Raw genomic sequence first — 24,473 nt, 5'->3', positions numbered from 1 at the left:
TTATACGTGTAATCTGGGGGTCAACTGCTCGCAGAAGACAATTAGCGTCCTGCGCATTCAATACAACAACGCCTTTAGAGTGTCGCTGGGATACCCACGGTACTGCAGCGCATCAGACATATTCGTAGAAGCTCACACGGATGGCTTTCATGCTATTCTTAGAAAGAGAGCTGCCTTGTTGTTAAGCCGTATCCGTGGTAGCTCAAATGACGTTCTCCGCGTTATAGCTGGCAGGGTGGACTGCCCGATCATGCTTCATTGCATGAGACTGCATTCGTCTTCAATTTAAGGACTGTTTCTATTTTTTGGTTTAATATTGGTAGATCTTGATGGGACTCCATACATAATTGTGTAACTATTATAAAATTATGGACTGCATCTGCTTGAAATAAATTTATTTTGACTTCAATTTGAAATGTTTTGGTTAAAAATAAAACAAGGCTTTTTTATAATATCAAGTGACGGGACGAACAAGTCGTGCGGCTGATGGTAAGCTACACGCCTGTCCATAACAATTGCAGCGCCACTCAGGGCTCTAAATCGCAATGGTCTGACGGGCACTGCCACTGCGCCCGTCACCCTGAGACATAAGTTGACAAGTTCCATGCGCCCGCAATTTCATCAGCACCCATACCTTTCAAAACCAGAACATAGTAATGCTGACATTACTGCTTGGCGGCAGAAATAGGTAAGGTGGCAGTACTTCCCTGGATGAACTCTTTCACAAGGAGCTCTACTGCTACTAAATAATATAATAAATGCTATTAGTATCGTAAACCATTTCAAGGGAAAAACAATATTCTTTTTTTTCAAGACAATGCACGAGAACTAAATGCGCACTATATCCATCTAATATTCACACCTCTTACGTATTCGTCCTTAAAATGAAATATATTCTTCCAATAAGTCTCCTGAAGTACAGCACTTCACATATATATACATGTATTTACTACACAATAAATAGATGCGTGGAGCACAACAACCCGACAATTGTGAAGAAGATACCCTGGCTGAATTATAGGCACCCCAATGCAGAGATCCAGTTTATAGTCTATCATATCAGCATTCGAGCTGTTCACTGAATAGAATTATTTTTAATTATTAAAAAAATATATAATAATTTTCACTAAAATATTTCTATAAGCGAGTGTTGACATAACGCTGAAGCTACGGAACTTTCTTTGCTTCTGCCGCACATTGAAGAGTTTAGGCACGAGATCTAGCAGATAATACGTGTCAATAAGAACCGAACAGATTCTTGAAAATATCTGCAATACTTTCCTAGTCGACGGGCCAAGCGATAATTTCGCAAGATTAAGGCGCGGGCGTGCCGCATTATCTCTATCAAGACCTACAAGAAGGAAATCTGCTTAGTGGGTTAGCCTTTACTTCCGTAGTGTCCGAATAAAATTTCTTTGTGACAGGTTTTTAATATAGCTAAATTGACTTCTAAGGATTAATTTGTAAGGATTTATTTGTCATTAAAAATAAAGTATTTATGTTTTTTCCAAAAAAATACTTTGTTTATCTACGATACAATACTATTATGTGTAAAAACGTACGCTTCTTACGAAACAAATGTTAATAGCCTTTGTAAGGGCTTTTGTTTCATTCTTCAGACGCCTTCCTCAAATTATGTCGACAATAAATGTATTTCATCATAACAATTTAACTTTCAACATTTACTTATGTCATCTTTTACTCGACAAATTGTGTATTGCACGTTAGTTCAAAAAGACTGACGTCACTGAACGTATGATATTATCGTTTTCGTAAGAGTAGGTATTATAAAGGATATTAAAAAACCAAAATAATGAAAAATGAATATTCAATTATGGACTTATCACTTCAATACACTTATACCATCTCGGTGACGGTTCATTTACTCCTTTGAGATCAAGAATCCACAAAGTCTTGGAACTCATTTTCGACTGCTTCACGAGAATTAAAACCTTGTTAATTATTATCTAAATTAGGGAAAATATAATAGTCAGTAACCAACCGTGAGGAGAGTGTTGAGAGTGGCGAAGAGTTTCAATCTGCCACTCCAGTAATGTGTATATGGTTATTAGGCAGTATGCACTCTGTCGTTATCGTCTAGAAGCATCTGTGAAAATCAGTTGTCTACCAATAATTGCTCTCTGCGACTTTTGTAATCATCGTCGACAATAGCGACGAACAGTCTCATTATTGTACCAGACCTGAGGAAGTTAGAGTACATTACTCCGAGGCTGGACCACCAAACAATTTAATTTTCGTCTGCTACTTACGCTAGTCGCCAAGATTTAACACTGTGTTGATCGTTTGCGATTATAATAAAGAATCCATTTTTCATTGCAAGTAATGATACGGTCCCAAACCTTAAATCTCTGTATTATTTCATCAAAGCACCGGAAGTTTCAACGCGCATTGTTTGTCATAGCCAACTTAGGGCGGTAAAATTATCCTTATACTCATTTTCCTATTTTGTTTTACAGGTTTCACATAAATGGGCCAGTACCAGTTGGATCACACCATGCTGCTAATTTTTCCGCAGTTTCGGCTTCGATAATAATTACACAATAACTATTTTTTCCATTAGAAAGTGGCTAGTATGTATGAACGGCAATTTGAAACCCCGATACATTTGAATGTAGGCCAAAGTAAATCGAGTGGTAATATTTTCTGATAATATCGCGATGGATCGTCATAAGAAGGCCTTCTGACATTTTGAAACCACTTCTGAAAGATAAAAAGGCACAATACATACGAAAATCAAAGACGATGATAGAAAATAGCTGACATAAGCGAACACAACATGACATCGATAGATAAAAATCATATTATACCTTGCCTTATGTCTCATATTTGCTCGTACCCTCTAACAGTGAAACAATGATGCCTGGCAACACTTGTTCACTAATTCGCTTTCAGTGAGTCCCTTCGCCTATTGATTACAATTTGAATAATGGCCCCGAGGCCGTTACAACTCCGTTAATGTTCTAATTGCCAAGTACTTCGAGTTCATATCGCCAATTTCAATGTAATTTCGGTCCTATGATTCTTGCTGTAATAATTAAAAGCATTCGTTGGTAATTTTGTTATATCCAAAGGAACTTTGACTAGGACAAAGTCTTTCATTGATTTAGTGTGACACACACTTAAAACTTGGTATATAACTTTATATGTTTTATGGGTGGTTGACCATTAAACAAAGAATACTGAATTTCTAACATAGTTATCAAGTTTACACACGTACATGTACATTTGCTTCTTCGTACTATATCATCTGTATCGACGTTGATGTTGCAAGCATTATTTGTTTTTTTGCATCCATTTTCGTATTATCTTTTGCCGTTTTGTCTGTGGAAGCGTTCACAAACATAAAGTGCTCCTATGAGCATTAGGGGAACATAAAAGTGCCCGTTCCGTAAGGTTATACGAAAGAAAACAAGTGGGGGAAAGCCCCCGCGGTATTTTTAAACCGTCCGTCAATCAGGAGGCATTCAAAGCACAAGCTCGTCAAATTGCAGCCTCAAAGGAGACTTGAGTTTAAATTGAATGATGAAACAGGAACAGGGCTGTGCGTTTGATGTGAAACGCAATGTTCCGGGGGTGAGTCAACATGGTGCACGGGCCTTTCACTTTTTGTGATTAGCTACTTGTTGTAAATGTAATTTGTCCAATCATGCCACGACAGTTGACTCTGTAATACCTAGTAAACTTACAAATAAAGCATTCGGACTAAATTGTCGTATAATAAAACATTTAGTCACCAAACATAGGTTCCTTTCAACATTTACTTTTACTCGTTAAGGGCAGACAACGTTGATGTACTCTTGACCATTCCACAATTTCCAGAACAAAGAGTCCCAAATACCCTGTATGGTGGGAACCAATCAAGTACGGTCAGCTTATAGTCCCGAGCGGCTTGTAAGTCCGGAGTACAGCCCTGGGACAGCGTAATCCCCAAGGCTTCCGCCGGTCTATCGTCTCGCGCCGATGAATGCCGCACCATTCAACCTCTAATCCACGCTAAGTCTAGAGACGTCTTGTTAACTCAACAGCATACGTTCTGACTCATACGACTCGTGCGGAATAAATTGGCAACTTATGACAACTTATATCGCGTAGGTGTGACAGTTTGGCAAACTGATCGTTTCAACTCGTTCTTAATCTTTATATCATCAATGTTATTAAATACGTTCTACAATTTACTTGAAATATTGTTTACGAAACTAGTTCTTATTCTTGTTTATTTACTTGTTTAACTATTGAACGCATTTTATAGTTTATGGAATTATGTTACATTTTTAGGCTTACAATAATGATTCTTCTTAACAATATTATATGTGGGCTTCATTAAGTAAGGGAAGTGCGCAGGAACGAAATTAACCATGCTGACTCGATGAATTTTGGCAGAAAATCCCAGGTCGTGCCTTGAGATTTGTAGTAAAGGTTCAAATGATCCAATCAGCAGTTTCCCTCCGCTCTACTGAAAAACCACGCTCATTAACTAGAGGGCTCTGAACGAGCCAGGCCAACACTCGACATATGCCGGCGTGCAACGAGGCACGCACGGAATTTCTGGACCGATGTTATTTTAAACGCACCGAATGCGGTTACCCGCCTTATCCCTTATCCGGTTAGGGAAGCAAATGGAAGTTTTTGTAACCGTTTCAAGGCTCCACCGTTTTTTATTTCTTTGTGGAGCTTTTCCACAAAATTTGTCAGCGATAAAGGACCCGCCTCTTGTCAGTGCTGCTCCCTGCGTTATTGTTTGTTGGAAATGGGACAATATTCTCGTTTATATACAGTAAAAGTAATCTTCAAAACTCGATAATCTTGGGCATAATGAATTGAGGGAAACCCGTTCGCCCATATAATTTAGCCCTATTGGTCCGCTTCTAGTTTAAGGGATTCAGGTTTCAGAACCTTACGATAATGCTGTTGTCGACCGATTCGGTTAGATACAGCACGATTTCTTTTCATTTTTATTCACAATAACCGAATCGAACGTCAAACTGTCGTATTCGAAACCGAACCGACGTGACGTCACACCCGTACGGTTACTCGTACTTTTCGACCGTTATCAAGTTCAACTACTTATTGACCAGAGTCAATACGTAGTTGAATTTACTTTGTGTAGATTAGTCTAGATTACTGCGTAGCAGACTACGTCATATGACTAGGTCATATTCTAGCAAATTTTTTTACTGCCTCTGTGGCCGAACGGTTATCATGCCGGGCTGCCACGCAGAGGTCCCAGGTTCGATTCCCGTGCCGGGAGAAATATTTGTATGGCCTACATTTATTTCTTCCGTGAGTTAGGATGTAGTTTGTGGTTGTCTATGTGTGTGTCCATGGCACCCGCGACGCAGGGTTTCCCTAGTGCGAATGCCATGAACACAAAAAAATCTTTCCTTTATTTTTTTGTATTCTTTTATATTTCGTATATAATAATTTCAACATAAATTTAAAAAGTCAAGTCTTACCGTACAAATAGTGAGTCTTTTATAAGTCGAGACAAATCGCTCAATGATTATTAAAAATATTTATTCCTTAAAGGCCACTTTGTGATAAGCAATCGCGCCGCAGAAGTTCAGAATTCTTCGCAAACATGCGACATCTGAGGAAATAATCGCTTATGCCTACCTAATTATTTTATTTTTTCTCAAAAATATGTTCGGAAATATTCGCATCATCACATTGAAATAAGTAAAAATAACAAATAGCCGAATCGTCCGCTCGCATTTCCAGTGCAGTGACTGTATTTGTTTTTTTAAAATTCTATTTTAAAAAAATACTTATGCTCAATGTATTCGTTTTCCCGCCTTTCAGTAACTTATTTCTACAAACATATTGATATCATTTCCTTGCATTTGAATAAGCAAGCTACGCTTGACTCGTGCTTCTAATTCGTACTCGTCGAGTATTTTTTTTACTGAACTGATAGTTGACAGTAATGTACAAATTTAAGCTCAACGTCACTAAATTTCACATTTTGTCACCTAATTCCTTTCTAAGGTTCGTGCACTTAATAGAATAGAATAGAATAGAATAGAATCGTTTATTTCATGTTATCAATGTCACAATATTACAATTGGAAATACAATGTCAAGGGATAACTATGATCGTCAGTAATAAAATTATAATAATAATAATGAATATAAAATAAAGTAGTATAACTACTGCTTGTCGAATAAAATAAAATTAAAATTGTTTCAAAAGAAACTCATCGACACTGTACAATTCAATATCCAATAAAAGGTTTTTTAGTCGGGTACAAAACGTTGCATCGTTTCTAACACTTTTCAGGTCTGTGGGTAGATGTTCGTAGAATCGGGGACCTATTACCCGCGGATTTCTAGTTGCAAGTTCGGTACGGTGGGCAACGGATTTTAGTGTTCCCGCGTTTCGTAACGCTCGGCCTCCGCCCGTACGTCGCTCATAAGTAGCCAAGTTTTGACGCGCATAAACTATTATATCATAAATATATTGTGAGTACATGGTCATTATATTGTATTTCTTAAAAAGGTTTCTGCAGGTCTGACCCTTTTTTATGCCTACTATTGTTCTTAGTGCACGTTTTTGAAGAATAAATACCCTAATCGACTCAGTTGAATTACCCCACAGTGTGATGCCATAAGACATCAACGAATGAAAATACGCATAATACGTCTGCCTCAATACCACATTGGAGACAAGAGGACGCAGTTTCCTCAGTGCGTATGCAGCACTTCCAAGTTTTTGACATAGAGTTTGTATATGTGACTTCCAGTTCCAATTTGAGTCTAGCGTTAAACCCAAGAATTTACAGGTGTTACATAATGGAACAATGGAGGTGATAATTGGCTTTGTTATAGAATTTCTTCCTGAGAACAACATAAGGTTTGACTTCGATTCGTTAAGAATAAGTCCATTCGCAGAGAACCACTCACACAGCTGCTCATACGTGCAGGCTAATTTTTTCTTCCAACTCGTTGTAGGTTTTAGCACACACTATAACGGTTGTATCGTCCGCAAATAGAACCACAAGACCCCCTGATATAATGTATGGCAGATCATTGATGAATGCCAGGAATAGTGTATTACCTAGGGCAGATCCCTGTGGGATGCCAATGGTGACGTCACCAGCCGCTGACCTAGTTGTTGTACCGTTTGTACTGACCTGAACCGTTTGCCGTCTGTTTGATAAAAAAGACTTTAATAGGTTATGGGCGACTCCGTTGACGCCATACACAGCTAGCTTTTGAATTAATAAATCATTTTCAATTACATCGAACGCCTTTGTTAGGTCACAAAAAATGCCTGCAGTTTTATACTTATCATCTATACTGGTAATAATAGAATCTACTATATTTTGTGCTGCAACTACGGTGGATTTACCTTTCCTATAAGCATATTGTCTATCTGATAACAAATCGTTCATTTCGAAATGATCCATAATACTTGTTGATATAATAGATTCTATTATTTTTGATATGTTCGGAACTATGGTTATCGGTCTGTGGCTTTCAACATGGGTCACGTCCCCCTTCCCCTTAAACACTGGACATACACGAGTACTTTTTAAAATATCAGGATATATACCTTCTCTAAACATTTCATTTATTAAAATAACGAGTATGTCTCCAATCACTGGCCACACCGACATTAATATATTTATAGATATATCGTATATGTCCAGCGTTTTTGACGTATGCCACATACCCCTCACTACCCCCTCCAACGAGTCACGAGTGACAGTTGGAAGGCTGTACTGAGGAACATCGCATTCACCCACGCATTTTCTTAAAAATGACATTGATTTTTCTTTATTATTGTGTAGATGTAATTTTGAAGTTATTGTAAGAAAATAATCATTGAAGTAGTCAGGTATCATGTCTACAGGCACAATGTCTCCCTTGTGAGTCAGTCGAACGTTTTGTTGGTGATTCCTAGTTGAAACCTCATCGTTCACAATCTGCCACATTACCTTACTCGAGTTTTTAGTAGACATCATCTTATTATCATTAAATAGACGACGATCACGCAAACTCATAGATTTTATTAAATTTGAATGATGTTGAAGACATTTATTTAAAACATTATCATGTGGAAATTGGTGTTTCATTGAGCAGAAATTATTATACATTGCAATGTGGTGGTTAAGTTCTTCACTCACCCATGGAATAGTATTCCTCTTTAAAGATATTTTTTTTAACTGGAAAATGAATATTAATATAATAAGTTAATATTCTTATCAATGAACTAAATTTTTCATTAATATTAATATCAGTCACATGAATGAAACTCCAATCATAATTATAAATGTCCATATAAAATAAATTAATAGACTCCTCTGCAAAGATACGTCGATGTATAAATTTTTTTTTGTATAATTTGTATAAGTTTTACCAGTAATAGAACGTACATTTTGGTGTAAGATCGTTATGTTCGATTTGTGTCTCGGTTTTGAGGTTATCTCTGATCGTGCCGCGCGTGTGTTTTTCTTAAGTTTTTTGGAGTGATCGTATTGTACTTTCTAATTGATACTCCGGCGGGCCATAATCCAGGATCTCGTATAGATTGGACTTTGTTGGCTGGCACCTCTAATTTAAAGGACGCGTACTCTCCGCGTGTCGGCAGCCACTCACAGCATACTCCACTAATTCGCAGCCGAGATTGTAGATGCTGCTTTATATCTTCGGATGTGGTGTCGACGCTAAAATTGAATAAGTGTAGCGTACCAATGCGTGGTGGTGCCGCTCGCAAGCCTCCTAACACCGCGACCGGTTCAATTGTCTTTTTGTTGAGAGGTCTAGTGGTGTTAATAAGATGAACCTCTCTGGTGTCAGGGGTTGATGTATGTGGAGTTGATATATTATGTGACTTGTGGTTTGCAGTGGAGTGGTTGTGATTGGTTTTGTCAGGCGTTTGCTGAATTATAGTAATTCCGTGAGGGCCGGAATCATCTAGGGTCAGTGAAACACTAAGTCTCTGTGGAATACTGGACATGATGTTTGTGACAGTGGAAGTGTGTTGCTGCTGTATTGTGCTACAGTCATGTGAGGTAATTGACTTGATTTTACGCTTGTTTTTGCGTCTGTTGGTAGTCGTGTCGGTTGAGATTTTCAAACTGTCAATTTTTGTCAATAATTTTGATAATTTTTCATCTTGTTTTGCTATGTATGTGTTTTGAGTTTTAATAGTGTCATAGCATAGATCTAATTTGATATTCAAATTATTGACTTTTACTTCCAAATTTGAAATAACTTCTACTAACCTGTCAAGGGCTGCTTTCGATGGTGGAGCCATTGTTAGTTGATTTTTTCACGTATTTCACAAACACTGAATAATTTTGTCACAGATTTAAATATTATTTAAGGTTTAATAAACTTTCGAATGTTTAAACAATTTAAAACAATTAAAATACGCGGAGCGTTCAAATTTGGCAGTTTATTGCAGTGGCGCCACTCGCGGACTTAAACTTCATCATGGGAGCTTAAATTTTATTTTTATGTGTCCTTATCTCCAGTCCGAAACGAGAGAGTAGGTGCGCTGTTATATTCTTAGAACACGGTGTCGACTTGGTCCCGGCACCAACACATTAGAATATCAGTGTATAGGAAAAATTGGACTATTATTTTCCAAATCACTAACTTTTACTAAAAGACTTAACCTCAAAATTGGAACAGTTAGACAAAACGTTGAGGAAAATTGGGAATGTTAAAACAATAAATGGCACAAATGTTTCACATATAAAATGGAATAAATAACTTGGAACTGGTTTTGCGAAAAGCATTGAAGAATAGTAGAATTATCATGAAAAGACCAACAAGAGATTTAGACAAATACTAGTAAGGTTTACTAAAATGACTGCTCTGAGGGCAGAGCTGTACTCAAAAGGTTTCAAAGGTTTAATTTAGAACGCGACTTGAATAAACGTTTCGCAAAAACCTTTACTTCTTTGGGCTCTACGGAATTGACGACATTTCAATGCTCTCAGATTTAATTGCTAGGTACAGATAGCGATTGGATATACCTTGGGTATAGGTGTATACCTCGCAATGGTTTTCGAAAGTGCTACGTGAGGCGCACTATAAGTTTCCGGAATGAATAAGAAAAAAATAGTATTAATGGTCAGAAATGAATTTATTGTTTCTCAAAATATTCTCCGTTAGCGTTAATGCACTTTTTCATACAAATGAACCAATTTTGAAAACATTTATGCCACTCCTCCGTGACAATCTCTGAAACATATTTTTCATACTCTTCAACAGCCTCTTCAGACGATGAAAATCGTTGACCGCGTAACTGATTCTTAATTTTTGTAAATAAATAAAAGTCACAAGATGCCAGGTAGAGACTGTACGTGACATGGCTCATAAGGTCAACGTTGTTCACCTTCAAAAATTCATTTGTCTGTCTGGCCGTGTGAGAACTGGCAGTATCGTGGTGCAAGATGATATGGCGTTTACGGTTATGTTTACGGAGTTTGTCAATAACTTCCGGCAAACAAACGGTCGTGTACCAATCACTATTCACGATACAACGATTCTCCAAAGCAACAGCTACGTGTCCAGCTTTATTAAAAAGAGATTTTACACGCGAGAACACTTTGCACGCGCTTACTTTGGTTGGTTTTGGCTCATCTCGAAAGATCCATACGCTCGATTGCTGCTTTGTTTTGGGATCGTAACTATAAATCCATGTTTCGTCACCTGTTACTATGTCCCACACCAAATTTGACGCCCCTTCGTTGAATCTGGTAAGCATGGTATTGCACCAAGTGAAGCGATCCGTTTATTGAGCCTCAGTCAAATTGCGTGGGTTCCACCGAAAGCACAGCTTTTTCACACCCAAATGTTTGTGTAGTATTGATTGTATTTGACTCATGGCTATGCCTAACCGCTCACGCGATACATGCAGCCGTAGACGCATACCACACCTAGAGGTGCCGGTCGGTGTTTATTTATTGAAAACATACCGTAAGTAGCATTTTTTAAGTTTACCCTGAATATAAATGTTTATAAACTATACTTTAAGGAGTAATTTCATGGTAAACGTTACAACAACTCGAAAGGAGTATTATCATATTTATCCAAGTACACCAAAAATGTCATTAGTGCTTTTTAAGTGCAGGATTTGCGGTGTATTACTGCATTTTATTTGAGAATTTTTTGTTGGTAGTACGGAGGGTATTTATTTAGCAATGCAGAATAATAATTTTTATTTATAAAAACTTGTATTTAAACTGAATGCTTATCTAATTTGCGAAACCAAATAGCCGCCATTTTCCGGTAGGAGGACTGCATCGCGTGAGCGGCTAAAGATGCCCGAATCTCATAGTATGGCACATGCCTGCCTGTTTTGATCATACGGCGCACAGCATCGATGTTTTTGGTGTTCACAGCAGTGGACGGGCGACCATCACGAAATTCGTCACTGAAATTCACACCACCGCGTTTGAATTCTGCAAACCAGCTATAAATAGTCGTCTTGCATGGTGCTTCATCGCCAAAAGCAGTTTGAAGTCGAGCAAAGCTCCACTGAGCTGTTAAATTACACTTAAAGTCGTAGAAAATCATACTACGAAAATGTACATTAGGAATGAATACTAATTATTCGGCCTAAACCAAAGTCGCAAAAGAAAATACACTTTAGTGCGTTTGTAGTTTCAGTGATGTGTGTTATAAACTCTTCCTTTGTGCTCTAGTTTTTTGAGTTCCTTCAACAGTCCTGGTGACAGTCGTAATGAGTAGGGGCCATTTGTGAAGCATTTACGGCACATCATCTATAACCAAATTCCAAAATCCATTTATTTGCCACACACAAAAAAACATAAAACATACAAATGCAAAATCTAACCTATAAATACTTAGTAACTAAAAACACAAAACTATATCTATGGTTACAGATGTGTGGCGAGGATCCTGAGCTCAATATATGCTATACAAACTTAGTTTGCACAGCTCTGATTTGCAGCCTCTCACGTTTGTGTAAGTGTAACAGGCAATTTATGGAACAAAATTAGTACAGACCTTGAATTAAGCTATTTGAGGAGCGCGAAAGTAGAAAAGATAATAAAAAGAAAATAATAATAATAATGGAATTTATACAGTAAATACCGACAGCAATTGTGAAGTTTAAATTTCCTTAGATGGTAAAAAGAGGAATAAAAAAAGAACAGTTATCCTAAGCAGAAACTTACAAAATAAGTACGTCGAAAATTTACAATATATTTTGATGACCCCGGTGATTCAGCATCTTCCTTTTGAGCAGTTAAAAATATTTTTCTCAGTTTGGACTTAAAAGTTAGCTGGGACGTACTTCCATGCAAGGGTGGTGGTAAATCATTCCAGATCTTGGCTGCTTCATGCTTAAAACCCCTCTAAAGCCAGCAATCGTATGACGCGGAATACATAATAATTTGGTGTTCTTACTACGTGTATTTTTACTGTGAGCGTCTCTAAACCAGCTTAATTTGTTATATAAGCATTTTGGACACTGTGTAAAAACAATCTTATGAATAAGACATGCCAAATGCAAAACTCTCCGTTAGTTCAACTTTAGAACGTCATTAGCGTTCAGGAAAGGAGTAACGTGGCCACGCTTAGGTACATTATAGCAAAAACGCACACTAGCGTTTTGTACTCTTTGAATTACGTTTTGAGTGTATTTTTATTTCTGATTTATATTAATGATCTGCCATTCTTTGTTAAGGACCATCGCGAAATAGTGTTGTTTGCTGATGACACATCCTTGATTTTTAAAACAAACAGACATGACAATAATTTAATAATGAGATTTAATATTGAGACATACTCCATCTATATAGCATCCCACATGAGTGCTGCTAAGCTCACCGATCAATGCATTTATGTACAAATTAAAAAGTTTTGGAGAAGTTAATCCCCCCTGCCTAACTCCACATTCCGCAACATATGGAGAAGAGAGAGAATTGCCCCATCTCACTACGTTAGTTTGATTGTGATACCAATATTCAAACAGGCCCCTTAACTCCACCGGCATGCCCGTCGCCCTCAATTTAGCCCATAGGATGTCATATGAGACCAAATCGAAGGCTTTTGAAAGATCAAGGAAGCACGCAAAAATGGGCGTCTTCCTGTCGGTATAGTACTTGACAGTATGCTTCAACGTCACTATAGCGCTTTCCGTAGAAAGTCCTGGTTGAATGCCAAACTGAGCATCATATAGGTGTAGATACGGGTTTAAATATGAGTTTAGCACGCCGTCAAGCACCTTGGCTACGACCGTCACCAAAGAGATTGGCCTATAGTTACTCTTATCTGCCACATCTCCTGTCCTATTTTTGATTACTGGTACCACAATCGTCCTCATGAAATCAAAAGGAAGGTACGAATGTGCCAAACATAAATTAGATAATAGTGCAAGCACTCTCGCTATGTGCGCGCCGGCATACTTTATGCGCTCAATACTGAGGCCATCGTGTCCAGGTGATTTACCTCTTTTGATTCTGCTTATAGCTATACGGATATCTTTAGCTTTAATTAAGGTAACAACCTGTCCACGACCAGCCTCTGTACCGGGCACACCCTGAGACGGCCCAAGAGGCGATTTCACAGCAAAATGCTGCTTAAAAGTATCTGCTATGTCTAGCTCCCTAGTCACGCCATCAACGCTCAAGGGAAGGCCATGCGATCCATGCAACCTATTGGTGGATTTCCAAAATTTCCCAAAGTCAGACCCAGAATGGTGCGAAGCAATTTTGTCCATAATTATTTGTTCCTGATTTTTCTGGCACCACCTAAGTCTGCCCCTGAAAATACGTTTGGCCTGTACCATATCATCATAAATAGGCCCCGATCTAGGACATCCAAAGCATTCCCATTGCATAAACTTCGCTTTAGCTTCCCCGTGAGCGGCACTGACATGTTTGTTCCAACCAGCAACACACTTCTTACGAGAAACCCTTTATATAATATAGAAGTAGGAATATTAAGGAACCAGAAAGTACAGTTTGATAGAGAAGACACTTATGAGAGAATTATTTTTTACGCGTGACACTAAAGTCATCGTGCTTCGAACAAGGAGTATGTTTACGCTCCAACATCCTCCCTTAAACATATCCCCATCATCTTAGAACAGAAGGCCGGCTTTGGGTACGATGTAGCCTCTTTCACAGTCAGCGGATCTCACATAAAATTATTACCTTTCTGGTGCGATCTCAAAGTGATAGTCCGCTCAAAGCTTTCGTTACTATCATAATCATCACTCGTATTATGACAGTAAGTTTCATCATCACTTGCTCTATTCGCGCAACTGTCAAAAGAAGGATCAGGTGATAAAGTAACATTCTGCGTCTCATTCTGTGGATTCTCTCTCTCCTCAGTACACTCATCTGTGTTCGTACTCACGATTTGTGAAGATAGAGGCACGGTACTAAGCCTTGACATTCGTTCAGGGTCCGGTGTGATTTTATTTGCACTCGTGCATTTTTCGATAAATATCACATCCCTGCTGACAACTACCTGTTTAGTGTTTGAGTCAAACAGTCTGTAACCTTTCGTATTTTCGCAATGACCCACGAAAAGTAACTCACGTTTCACCCTCTTTTGCTTTGGTACATAGACCATGGCTTTCATACCAAAGATCTTTAAATGTGAAATATTTGGTTTCTTACCCATCCACATTTAAAACGGTGTTACCTCAGCTAAAAACGTGATGGTGATCTATTGACAACATAGGCAGCAACGGCAACTGCCTCAGCCCAGAATCCTCTCTGCAGTTTTGCCTCAAACAACACGCATTTAGCGCGCTCTACCAGAACGGTACGTTCATGTGTTCTGAAAGTCCGTTTTGTTCTGTCTAGTGTTTGATGCTGGAAGCCGCTAGAAAGTCATAGAATACTTTATTGCAATATTCTTTCCCATTGTGACTTCTCAATACCTTAATTTTCTTATCTAACTCGTTTTCAACTTCGTTTTTGTACTTCTGAAACACAGTTTTTATATCCAACTTGTTCTTCAAAAAATACACATATACTTTTAGCGAATAATCATCTATGAAGGTTATAAAGTACCTCGCACCACCGAGAGATGGTGTCTCCATCGGACCACATAGATCGGAATGTACTATTTCTAGCAATTCATCCGCCCTTGAACGGAAATCTGGTTTGTAAAGAATGCAGAAAACTCGGAAACTTTTACTTCTTGCAAAAGTTTTGTCTTGACAAAATCTGACGATATTTTCATTTCGGAACTTTCCAAGCCCATTATTTATATAAACCCGCCAACATTATCATTCCTAACCACTCGTCATCTAATGTGAATGTGAACCCAATGTTCCTCAGTTTGTGCGCCGTGCCCAATATTTTATTTACGTAATCTTCAACGCTTGGGCAATTACCCAGTGAAATATTAATTAAATCTTTTAATAAGCCAACTCTCCTTGACAGCCCGGAGTCTTCGAACGCATTTCGTAAGTTTACCCATACTTGACGTGCCGTTTCGGCATTTTCAATATGTACGTAGTTTATAGGAACCACCATTGAAATGATTTTCGACTTAGCTTTTACGTCTTTCTTGGCATCGGTTACAGTTTTTGTCGGATCAACATATTCCCACAATTTCTCATGCTCCAGATATGTTTTGACCGCAAATTTCCAAGTTGCGTAATTTTCCCGATCGACTTTTTCTATTTGAAGATTTTGCGACGCCATTTTTCTTTTGTACTTTTATTCTACACAATTTCCATCTCGGTATTAATTCGATTGCTAATAGGTATAAAACGGCCCATAACCTGTGGGAAATAATACGAACTAGCAATGTAAACACGAATATAATATACAAGTAGAAAATATTAAGGAAACAGAAAGTACAGTTTGATAGAGAAGACACTTATGAGAGAATTATTTTTTACGTGTGACACTAAAGCCATCGTGCTTCGAACAAGGAGTATGTTTACGCTCCAACATATGTTTATTATTATTTACGTAAAAATTAAAATAAGCTCTTTTTTTCTCTATCTAATGCTCCATTCACCAAATTTCATTTTCAGACATTTCGTAATTGTTTGTAGTAGCCTCTATGAGCATCAGTATTAGAATTATTCGCTCTAACTAGTGCTTCATCGCGTAAGGACATCATTAACTTTATATTCCAGTAATCCACGGCGTGGGTCTCTTATTAACGCGCAATTAACGCAAAGGTCCATGCTTATCATACAATAATAACAGTAAAGAATTAAAATGTTGGGCTTTCTTATTAACACAACGACAGTTTTCCATCTCCGCCCAAGGAAGTTTTCTTAGACCGTTTTCAAACCCTTCGGGATCAATCGAGTTAAGATTTCTTGTACAAATATACTGTGGCACTTCTTTAGGTTTTTTTATAAAACATTCAGCCACTATCATTGCGTGGTCGCTAAGACAGGCATTATGAAAAATAGACACGTTTCGACATAGATTAGGAGAGCTAGTGATAATAAGGTCTAGTAATGTTGAGGAGGAGTTGGTTACCCAGGTGGGTTACTTTACCAGTTGTTCAAAATGACGTTGGTATAAAAAGGACAATAGCTCTCGCGCTGCGCTAGTGCTCTGTTGTAAACGATCAACATTGAAATCAACCAAAATAAAGATGTGGCCACAATAGTTAAAATCATTTACCGATTCACTTAACTTTTCACTCACTTCACTCTTTCCGTGCGATAGGCAGTGCCAATCGCCACGCAACCCTCGCCAACTAGGGTTAATTCCAACCAAAACTGCTCCAACTCGGCACGAACGTCTCCGGTGGTCGGACCTGGATGTGGTGGGCCCCGCACGCTCAGGCTCCGGCGTATATAGAATCAAAGAAATCTAATTTCTGAGTGTTCGATCTTTGTATTAATAATTATAACAAACTAGTGGAGTAATTTCACAAAAAATAATTGAATATCAATTCAATAAAAATTTAATTAATACAGTTATATAGTGACATCTCTCGCCAGGACTGGTAGCTGTAAAGGTACTAACGGGGTGATAAATCTGCAATAGATTTCTCATAGATGGCGCTACGACTAAAAAGTCGTTGAAAGACCAAGTACAAAGACACGACGCAAGCACATAGAAGAACTCGTGAGGTCCGTTGGTTCGTTCCATGGCTTAGTTGGTATAGCGTCTGGCACGGTATGCAAGAAGACGTCGGTTCGAATCCGACCGGATCGAAGGAATTTTTTCTGAGTGTTTTTTCTGAGTGTTCGATCTTTGTATTAATAATGAATGTTGAAAAAATAGAATATAAAATATCAAGAAATAATAGGAAACATATCCAAACCAAAAAGTAAAGAATGAAAATAATAAAATAAATACAAATTCGTCACCAATCACCACCAGGTCATTTGTATAAAAAAAATCAATGATAATCTTTTAAAATTATAAACAATACATACATTCACATTTTATCTTGATAATCATGCAACAAGAAGCTAAACACATAATATCGCGATAAAGTAAAAATCAAAAATAGCCTTAATATTTTATTACGGAACACTGAGAATAGGTGAACCAACCGCGACAATTCCAGAAACCCGCGCGATGTCCTCCTCACCTCGCAGGCGCTGCCTCTCCGTACCATTATCTCGACGAACGTATATTTTTCCGTCGCGGGTCCATACGTAACGCCACCTTGCGATACGTGCAGCCTCGCGAGCCTTTGCGAACAGCCGGCGATTAGCCCTCGTGCGACGTTCATTTATGTAGAAGCGTCGCGGCGCTCCAGGTAGTCCCATATCGTCCGTGGTGGCGCCGCGACGGACGCGCGCGCCCTTCAATAGCGTGTCGCGGCAGACGCGTCTAGCGAGACGCACTGTTACAGGACGCGGTCGGGGCGCGCCCTCGCCTTCCACATATCCACGTACTAGTCCCGCTCGCTCCACGTTCACAATATTTCGCTCGTCCAACTTACAATTTAATTTCATGGCGACTGCGGCAACTATGTGGCCTAACGATTCCTGATGCTCCTCCGGAATTCCCGTTACTTCAAGGTCATTTACCAATAGCTCCTGTTTTCGGTCATTTATAGCCTGTCTCAACTCCGAAATAACGCGCTCCAAAGTTCCCGCCTCATTTTGTTCGGTTCCTTCGATTGTCGCTCGACCCGCTCGACTCGACTCGACGCGTTTCTAATGAGTCCAAACGCGTACTGCAGGCCGTGACGGTAGCGGTAAGAGCGGCGATGGTGGATCTGAACTCCAACTTTCTAACCTGGTAGCCCTCATTACTTCGCGAAAAAGTTTTAATTCACCCGCGATGTCGGCATCGTTGTTGCATTTCGCGGTGAAATTTTTGGGGCTACAGTTCTCAACAGCGGACGGTGACTGACTTTTGTCACAATCCGCCATAACCGACCTAACGGGTGTTCCGGCGTTGTTGCTTTGTCTGGGAAGTACGATTTTACAGTCCGGGCAGCGCCACGAATTTGCGACATTCGCACCTTGGCCTACACAGCCTACACAGGCAAAATGGTTCACACAATTGCAACCGGTACATTTAATTCCATATTGAGCGCTAATAAAACGTTTGCACCCGGCGCACTTGTTAGCCATATTTGCTACGCTAATGTTCTTTTCTAATTAAAAACAAAATAATAAAAAACTAAATACAGCACTTTTTAGCTTAACGGTGGGTATCGAACACGCATCACCGTGCGCCCGGTCACCATGCAGTCCAACGTACTCCCGTTGCACCAACGTAATGACGTCAGAAACGGCGAAATTAAGAGCTTAAAGCGACGCCTGCAAAAAAACCGGTCGTTGAACCACTCCGGGGCAACGTACTCTGAAGGTCGATCACTAACTATTGTTACCGTCACAATTTGAAATAATATTGATTTCGTTAACAGTTTGGCACTTTTCACTATTTAGAATTAACAAAACCGTTTATCAACATAGTCTTTTAGAGAATAAGTAATAGAATAAACTGATGTAAATTTTATTATATAATAACTCGGTTTTTCCACAAGACTTTAATTTTAAATGATTGACAATACTGTTCCGCGCCCCTCGCACCGTATGTCCAACCACCAACCACAGTAACTACATAATGAACTATGTGCGCATAGATACTACTCTGTATACACCGTAACCGGTAATAATTACCAATAAACCGTTAACATATATACATAATGAAGCAAACACCGTTCAATCCATAGTGGATTGTTTAGACCTGTGGTTAAACAGTGTACCATGCAATACTAACCGCTGATTTTGACCATTATAGTACAAAGCAATATCATAGCTGCGTGTTGCTGTGTACAAGCGTTCCAATCAAGCCCCGAACAAACCACGAGCACAATTTTATTACGGACAACCTCAGTTTTGCATACGTTATGATGTTGTCAAAGTAATGTGAGCTCTATTCAAAATGGAAATGAGATGGGAATTTCGGGGTTGATTTTATAGGGTTGGATGACACTCTATGGCACACAAGGGTGTATGATTTGAGAAATTTCCAACGCTATCGGATAAATGAAACCGCAAATGTTAAAGGAAGTATATGGACTAGTGCAATTCGATTTACATAAGTTGTCACAATGTAATAGGCCAGTTTGATAGGTAACAAAAAAGACGATAGAATGTAACTTTGAATGAAATCAATGAAACAATAAACAAATTATTATGAACTTGTGTTTAAAAAAGACACTAATTTTATTACCGTGTTACATTACACGACGGAACACATTCCAAGTAATATTTTCGCATGAATTTCACAATAAAGTGCAATTTTAAATTTCTACGAAGCGTCTGCCTAAAGTTACGTCCTCAATATATTTTTTTTAATATTAGCGTCATATGAAAATGATCGCTGAATTTGCCACGCCGTACCTAGAGTAGTAACAAGAAGTATAAATGGGTTTCTGAAAATATTTTTCAAATTGGCCTGTCTCTGTTCATTTTGGAAGTCAACTTTAAAATCGTTACTTTTTGGTGTCTTTTTCTTGTGACTACATTTTACTTTTGAACTATTTCTGTTTGCACACTCGTTGATTTTAATAGTTATTATTGAAATACTTTTAAGTAAGTGTTAATTGTTTATCGTGAACTTAAGACCAATGACCTAAAAAATAATCTAAACGATCACAAACTTATAAAATTTCTGTATACATTGCGATGACAGGATGTCATAACGGGCCTGTTAGAAGGTGATGACTATAATTTAATCGCATCGTGTCCATTTGTTTGGCTTCTTGAAGTAATTTCAATGGTCTATTATAATTATACTATATTACATTAATATTTATTAAAACCGTGCTCAGCTAAATGGTTGGCTACGTGCTATAGCATGTGGTACTGTGTGAACTCCAGGAAAAAAATTGTACCAGAAGTTACAAACATTTTTCCGTTAAACTTTTGAAATCCTAATTTATATTAAAGTAAATATACCTTTATTATATTACCATTATTAGCATAATTGACGTTACTGACCATAGTAAAAAATAAAGTCAGTACGTTTTTGACGATATCAAACGCCATCGTTAGCGCCCGCGTCGCGAATGATTTCTAATTCGCACATTCAATACAACCCCAAACCCCCTTCTTCCCTTACTCTGTTTGGTTCCCCTTCCTTTTTAACAGCAAGCAGGAAGTGCAGCTATAACAGAAAACACACTGTGAAAGCATATAGGTTAGTCAAGAAAGATATAACGGGTCCCACTTTAGATAATTTGATATTTCCGATTTTTTATATTGTCTCTGGTTTTTCTTACATACACATTACAGGTATATTTCTTGCTTGCTGAAACATTTCTCTCCACACAACAATATTTATTCGTGTTGAGTCGTTTCACGTCACGTCGCTCTTACCTTTTGATGTCACACGAGTAGGTGTCAAAGGCTGTCCCGTGACCGGGTTCAGAGCGCCAGTTCCATCGGTCCACAAAGAGGCACACATCAGCAACCTATTTGTAAAAGGTGTTCCAAGACATGCCAAGTCCCCAACCCTTCTACATCTGTTTTTAGAATTCATAGCCGTTTAAGGATTACGGTGAATAGAAAATTAACCCGTATTTGTCCACCAAAGTATGTATATCCTACATTAATAAACTGTTGAATATATTTTAAATAAAAGCGCCGCTAATTTCATTCAAACGGGCTGTTACAACAGCGTTTTTTCTAGACTTTTGAATTATCTTCTGCCACATTCAAAAGTTACACTTAGACGCTTTGGAAACGTGATCTACTGTCACTGTATTGAGTGATGTGTCACTACGTCTCACGGTTGACTACAGGAGTTTTCTTCAAGCAAAGCGAAGTTTTTTTATGATACCAAGTGACAGGACAAAAAAGTCGTGCGTCTGGTGTTAAGCGACATTGCCTGTCCATAGCAGTTGCAGTGCTTTAAATCGCAAAGATCTTAAGGGACACTGCCACTGCACCTGTCACCTTTAGACATAAGTTGACAAATCTCATGTGCCTGTAATTTCACTAGCACTCTTACCCTTTAAAACCAAAACACAGTAATGCTCACATTACTGCTTGGCGGCAGAAACAGGTAAGGTGGCAGTTCCTCCCTAGACGAAGTACGAAAACAGAAGACTAAATTTTTAATACTACAGATTAATGAATTTCATATTTTAGCATAGAATGAAGAGGTGAGCAGCGAATTCGTGTGACACCCTGCGGCGGCAATTGCGCGAGCAAATATGGCCAGCAATAAATTGCGATCGTTGCCGCTCCACGGACGACGAACGACCGGCGACGGCCAACGGCAAATAGTAGCTACGGGTAGTTAGGGTGGAGATACTGCGCGCGCTGATAAACGGCATTGCTTGCTGTGCGTACACATTGTAAACAAAGGCTTCTGTTAGGTGTGGATAGACATGTTGAGGAATCGCCGAATGGTTCCCGACGGCGAGTAGAGCAGTACTGTATCGTTTCATGAGTTTCGAAGAAAGCGACGGAGGGTTAAATCCGGTACTTGTAACTCATTACAATATCTGTCTTGTATAGAAACAGTACGACGTGAGAGCGAGAAATGTTTTCGTGCGACGTATCGCTGACTTACGAACCGGAAATTTTGGTAAACTAAACTAAACTTTACGTCGGTATTTTAACACAAATGGTTCATTTGTCAATTAAATAATTGCGTGTGTCTACTATACTGTATTCATCACTGAGCTCGGCGTGCTATTGACCAGATTGAGAGAGAGAAATGACTCAAAGTATTAAGTACACTATTGGCAGCATCACGCCAACAGCCTTTGTTATCCCAAGCCGCGCTTTTTCGTACGTATTTCAGAATTTACGAGCTGCGCATTTGCACATCGAATGGTTCTTCTATGGAAACTTATGAGTTTGAAAATGCTTACCTCACTTCGTCATAGCCAATATAAATAATATTATTAGTCATAACCTAACTATGGCCGCCTATTTACTTGGTTTGGCGTTGCAAAACGCTCCCTAAAGTCACCTAACCTAAGCCGGTACTGGTTCTATTTTTATTCAACAAAAATATAATATATTAGCATTTAAGAATATAGAATATATTGCCGATAGTTGTTGTTATCCGGAAGCTTGATAACGAGTCTAAAGGTTGATTCAGGTGCGTAATTAAGTACTAAAAGTAATCTCACAGGGTTAGGTACCTGCACACCTCCTTACTACCTATAGGCTGTTTCGTAACATGCTGCTATTACTTTCAGGAGTGCTCGTATTATGGAGCTGATCCTGGCTTACCATCTGGGCACAAATCAACACGCAGTGGGTCCTCCAAGCATGTTTTGTGGTCGTACCGTGTTGTTAAGGAGTGAGAATTAATATGGGAAACGTGGAAGGAGGCTTGAAAAAGGAGCAAGAATCGACTCGCACAGATTTAACCTTACTAATTCCTACATTTAATCAATAATAATTGACTGTATGTCAATTGATGACACTGGTGCTTCATCTAATTGTTGACATTTATATTTTATACACTCAAACGTTGGCAGATCATCATTTATTTAATTAGGTACCAATTGTTTGTTAAACCCTTATGTGTGTACTTAAAGTAACAACTAATTCATGGAATATTCACGTTTAGTTGTCACGTTGTATTTTTTTGGGAACCCCGTAAATAGGTCTTACTACTAAAAATTATGAAAAATTGTAATAGCTCGTAGTTTGTATTATATAGATAATGAATAATGAATCTTCAGTATTAGCTTTTGTGGATACGGTATTCGGATTAGCATATAAAGGCAAATTAAATAAGACATCATTGTCTGCCATTATTTAGGTATTAGAAGAGATTCAATTATGCAGAGTGAACTAGAAATTAATTTACTTGCAACTACGTTGACTTGACATCATAATGCCTTATTAATTTATAACCCAGCTCCAGTACCAGGTTAGAAAGAAGTTCTGTTTAGTTCTGGAGAATTTATTTTTCTGGACAAGCATTAGAAGTGCAATTATAGCTCAACTTCAGTAGTCGGCAAAGGCATACGAGGACGATGTGTGGAACCCGTATGCCGTATGTGTGTGGGCAGTGGATGACGTAGTGGCAGCTCAGTCCCGTTCCTTCGTTGGCACGCACGTTAGTCCCTAATGTATTTACCTAACTTGTGCCTCTGTAAATAATAAAATTATTTTAGTATTCTCCCGTGGTAATAAATGCCTATATCTCTATCACCATTTCACATAGATTAAAAACTCGCAATAAATAAAATATATGATGCGTATTATTCACGCTTAATTTTTCACCTTTAGATTTGTGCTGCGCATGCTTCTTTGTTTTAAATCTAATGCTGCAATGGACGGTGTAAGACGCGTCATCCAATATGGCCATCTATCCCACAAAGCTTGCAAGAGAAACGGACGGTGTCTCTATTTCTGCGCGATGAATTGTTCAACTCGGTCAAATGCCCCTTGCTGGTTGTTGTTGTGACATAAAATTGATTATGAAAGTATGACTTTATATACTAAGATCTTACGCATGGTAGCAAAGTATTCTATTTACTAATAAACGTTATCAAGTAAAATGTTGTTTTATCTTGGTAATAATTAAATGAATACGCTGTTATTGAATGAATGAATTATTTTATGGGCATTCAACAAAATAACTTTTAATTTCAAAACTGCATTATAATTTACCTCGCAAAATCTTGAATTTTATGTTTTTAATAATTTCTGAGAGAAACCTCAATGATTTATGTACAAAAGACATGATATTTCTCCATTTCCTTATATACTGAAGAAGAAAAAGAAATTTATTACCATAGAAAAGAAAATTTTATGCGGCACTACAAGTGACGACATGTTCACGCGAAATAATGACAAGAAGCGTGAATCGTTCCTTGCTTAGCCATTGAACGCACATTAACCAACCAAAGACCTCACTAAGGAAGACCCCCGCGTAGGTATACCAAGTGATGGATGATGAATTTTGAAGGGGATGCAGAAATTCCGAAGTTTGGTGGAGAATGTGCTACGAGAGCGGCAGACGGACAGCAGCGTCTCACTGCGATTATGGTGGTAGCTTTATTGCAATCGCTAATTCATTTTGAAATGCG

General features: G+C 38.5%; 1 protein-coding gene and 1 long non-coding RNA gene across 2 annotated transcripts in view; one reads left to right on the top strand and one right to left on the bottom strand.

The window, feature by feature from the left end:
- Positions 1-24,473, bottom strand: part of LOC113228742 — a 123,951-nt gene that overhangs the window by 63,799 nt on the left and 35,679 nt on the right. The gene's annotated exons all lie outside the window — the stretch shown is intronic.
- Positions 10,701-22,738, top strand: LOC113228743. The gene is made up of 3 exons (XR_003310337.1): positions 10,701-10,732; positions 11,882-11,963; positions 22,626-22,738. It is a non-coding gene; the product is annotated as an uncharacterized LOC113228743 (long non-coding RNA).

Source organism: Hyposmocoma kahamanoa, unplaced genomic scaffold, assembly GCF_003589595.1.
Source record: "Hyposmocoma kahamanoa isolate Upper Pololo Valley unplaced genomic scaffold, ASM358959v1 240, whole genome shotgun sequence".
Classification (NCBI taxonomy): domain Eukaryota; kingdom Metazoa; phylum Arthropoda; class Insecta; order Lepidoptera; family Cosmopterigidae; genus Hyposmocoma; species Hyposmocoma kahamanoa.
The sequence above is the reverse complement of the archived record's forward strand: the minus strand, read 5'-3'. Positions and strand labels throughout refer to the sequence as shown.